Genomic DNA, 3,983 nt, shown 5'->3' with positions numbered 1-3,983 from the left:
CCCGCCGGCCTCGCCTTTGTCCCCGCCCGGCCCCGCCGCCGGCCTCCGCCCGAGGTAGGCACTGGGGCGGCGGTGGCGGGGACGCTTCCACCTTGGCGGGCACGGCTCTGTCACCCCCGGGGGGGAAAGGGGTCTCCCCCGCGCCGGGACCCCCATCCCCGGGGAGCGTTAGGGGCCTCCCCTGGGCCGAACCCACATCCAGGGTCTCCCCCTGGCCGGGCCCCTCATCCCCGGGGGGATTTAGAGGCCTCCCCCGGGCCGAGACCCCCGTCCCCGTGCAGGAGAGGCCTCCCCTGGGTTAGGCCCCCCATCCCCGGGGGGCATTAGAGGCCTCCCCCGACTGAACCCCTGTCCGGGGGCCTCTCCCGGGCCGGGCCTGGCCCCATTTCCCCTCCAGTCCCAGGGGGGAGATGCCTCCCCCGGGGCAGCCCTGGCCCAACCTGGCTCTGCTCGTTTCCCTCCCCAGCCCTTGCACCCCCTGCTCCCCAAACCCCCCCCGGGCCGGCAGGCTGCCCTGAAGGGGTGCCCTGAAGCTGGGTCCCCTCTGCAACTGGTCTGGATCGGGGGGGGTCTGACTCCCAGGCGTGTTGGAGGCTTCCCTCAGGGTCTGCAGCCCCCATGGGCTGGGGGTGCCGGTGTGCCCGGTGTGGATGGAGGGGTGTCACCCCGGTGTCGGGGTGTGTGGCTCGTGCTGGCGTGTGGCGTGCCAGGCTCCGGGGGAGGGAGCATCCCATGGCCTGGACACAGGGGGCCCCGGCCGCAGTGGGGAGACTGGGCTGGTGCTGGGGAAGCACTGGGTGATGGTGGCTTCAGGAGCCACCCCGGGAGGGGACAGTGTCCCCAGCCCACATGTGGCTGTGGGTGTCAGCCTGGACAAGCTGAGGGAGAGACTTCAGGCTCGTGAGTCCCAGGCTCCTCGGGTCCAGCAAGGTCCCCAGACCTGTGGCCGCCTTCGAGAGCGTGTCTTTAGATGTGGTAAACACGAGCCTGTTGGTTGCTGGAGCATTTTTGTTCTAACCCTGTTGCCTTTCCCTTCTGAAGGCCAGTGGTGCTTGCAGGGAGCGAAGCTTTAAGGGCGGAGGAGCGACAGCGCTAAATGGATGCTGGGCTGCATCCTCTTTGGGTGTATTTGCTCAAAAAGCATCTCTTTTTCTCGCTAAATACCTTGTTGGGATGGGATGTGAGCTGGGAAAAGAGCCGTCGATAACCCGAATAGCCCGGATCTGTCTGGAGACTGAGCCAATGCAGCCCACAGATCTGTGAGTCGTCCAAGATTTGCCCTTTGCTGGCAATCCCGGAGCTCCCGAAAAGCGCATCTTCCCACACCTTTTTCCATGGTAAAGGTATTATCCGGGGTTTGGGCATGTCAGGAGGCTCTGCTGAGTAATGGGACGTCGGGAGGCTGCTGCGGAGGCGGCGCTGAGATGTGCGCCCGGGCTGGATGTGGCTCGGTGTGTGCAGGAGAGATGAGGTGTCGCTTGTCCTGGGGGAGGAAGGGAAGCGAACGGCCAGAGGATTTGGGCCGTGCAGTAGTTTTTGCCCGACTGGATGATCTGTAAGTGGTTTCTGCCCCGTGTTTGTTCCAGCAGCTGGTGAAAGCAGCAGGCTCGGGGAGGATGGGGAGGGTGGGCCCCGTGCTCTGAGGGTCCGGATGCGATACCTCTGACCAGATGTTTGCAGAGCATTTCCAGCCTGGAAATCACAGCCTTTCTCAGGAGATCTCCGGCGCTTCCTGGTTTGCAGCGAGGATCAGAGGATTTCAGCACTTCCTATTCGGCTGCCTGATGTGAGCAGGAAGTGGGAGCATGAAAATGGCAGCAAAAGTGCTTGCAGCGAGGCCGGGAGCTGAGCAGGCGTCAGCGCGTGGGACGGTAATGAGGTTAGACCTGTCCCAAACAGGGTCCTGCACCTTTTGGACGTGTCACTCGGGGATGGACCTGTCACAGTGTTAGAGCCAGTCTGTGTGAGCGTGTGTCTTGTCCTGGGACAGCGTAGCAGGGCGACGGAGGTGAGTGAGGCCGAATGTGTTTTTTCCTGCAGTTTATTAAAGGGCTTTGTTACATCCTGCTGGGGCTTGGACAGGAATGTCCCCAGGGCAGAGAGAGGCCCGTGCTCTGGGTTGGTGCTGGGTGCTCTCCAGAGCAGTTCTGATCTGGTGGAGGCGTTTCAATGTGACATGGTCTTATATCTGGACTAGCAAAGTGTGATAAACTTCATGTCCGTGTGAGATTGTGGGTCGGGGCTTGTTTTGTGGCTCTGGCGGGGACAGGGAATTCAGGCCTGTGATGGCCGGAGCGTGTGTGTCATGACTCTGGCCCCGGGTTCCTCCTTCACACGTTGCTGGGCTTTGGACTGGAGTAAAGACTGGGTTATAAGTGTGTTGGGAAAGGAGGCAGGTTGCTTAACGCCTTTTCGGGTGGGCTCTAGGGATGCGAGTGGCAGCACCAATGGCTTTGGGATACATGGCTTTGGCCAAACAGTTCTCCCACTGTGGGGTGCTGGGATGGAAACAACTCTTGGGAGGCTGGAAGTTGGTGCTACAACCCCCCCGATCATTTAGAAACTGCTGAAAGAAAAATGAGCTTTGCAAATGTCACTACTAAGGAGATGTTGAGTATTTGGAGTCTTCGTGGCTTGGATTTTCAGGCTTTTTCCTGTTCAAATCGTGGGACGCAACGGTATACGTGCTTTTTGGAGTGAGTCTGTCTGGGAGATCCTGCGATCATGTATTTAACAGCTGGGACCTTGGGGAGGGGAAAAAACAAACAAGTGTGTTGGCAACGCTCCGAGAGAAGGCAGCTCCTCCTGCCCCGGTGCGACTCTCGCAGGGGAGGTGTGCGAATCTCCTCTTCCATCTCTGGTTCAGACATCAAGACCTTAGTTTTTCTGATCTGATTTATTACCTTTTGATCTCCATCCAGCCCCGGAGCTGCCGAGGGCCGGGGAGGTGAGTCAGTCCTGCGAGCTGCTGAGTCCGTGCCTGTGTCTCATTACCTCGCTCTGCTCCCTCAAGGCAGGAATGCGTCCGTCCCCGGCTCGCTCTGAGCAGCTTCTCTGCTGACTTTTGCATCGTCGGTGAAATTGGGGAGACGACAGATGGATGGAGCAGCGTGTCCTGGCCTTGCTGAGTTTGGACAGTCTGGTTGCAGCTGGGTGGGCTCGTGTCAGGCTTGAGCAGCCCGGTGTGACGCGGGCTGTGACAGCCCCACGCCTGGCACGGCTGGTCTCGGCTGCTGCTCTGACTGCCCTAAAAATACTGCAGAAACCCTGCTGCTCGCAGCTCACATCCTCGCTGAATGGCTAGGATGCTGATCCTGCTGATCCTGCTTTTGTTGGTGCCTCAATGTGCGTGGTTCATTTCTGGCCACCCTGCTCCCCTCTCCTTGGGTGCGTACAGGGCTGCTCTGCTGAACTGCCTTCCCCAAAGAGCAGCACTTGGGGTATTTTGGGACAGTTTTGTCACCCAAAGGAGCTCTGAGTCAGTACCTTTGCTCTATGATGTGATGGTGCGGTGAAGCTTTCACGGGGGTGTGCAGCGATCAGGAAGGGAGGGGCTGTGTGGGCTTCTAATGCTTTGCTAACTTTTTATCAGAAAAAATTGGGTCTAGTTGAGGCGAGGAAGTTTAGCAGAGCAGTGCTGTCCTGCAGAATGCAGGCGAAGGATTTGTTTTCTTTCTCTGCCTTGGAGAGCTCCATCTTCCCTTGAAACCATCTTCCAGATATAGCAGCAGTTGCTCACACTGAATGAATGCGCGCTGGCTGCTGTGCGCTGCGCAGGGCTCGGTCCCTTGGCTTTGAGTTTAGCCAGAGCACGCGGAGCTGCTGTGCTTGGGTGGCATTGTCCCCGTTGTCGAGCTATAAATAGCAAACGGAGCCCAAGCGCTTGTTGAACTGACTTTGGAAATTTCCCAGACTCACCTCGGAGGAGGAATTTGTGCCAAGGCACATCAGCCCTTGGCAGAGTCGGGAGGGGGGGGGGGGGG

The 3,983-nt window shown here is 59.3% G+C and overlaps 1 protein-coding gene across 1 annotated transcript in view; it reads right to left on the bottom strand.

The window, feature by feature from the left end:
- LOC106891131 overlaps positions 1 to 3,983 on the bottom strand; it is a 99,042-nt gene that overhangs the window by 72,378 nt on the left and 22,681 nt on the right. The window lies entirely within an intron of this gene.

This window comes from Calidris pugnax, unplaced genomic scaffold (assembly GCF_001431845.1).
Source record: "Calidris pugnax isolate Ruff unplaced genomic scaffold, ASM143184v1 scaffold155, whole genome shotgun sequence".
NCBI lineage: Eukaryota > Metazoa > Chordata > Aves > Charadriiformes > Scolopacidae > Calidris > Calidris pugnax.
Note: the sequence above shows the minus strand (reverse complement) of the source record. Positions and strands in the feature narration are given on the sequence as shown.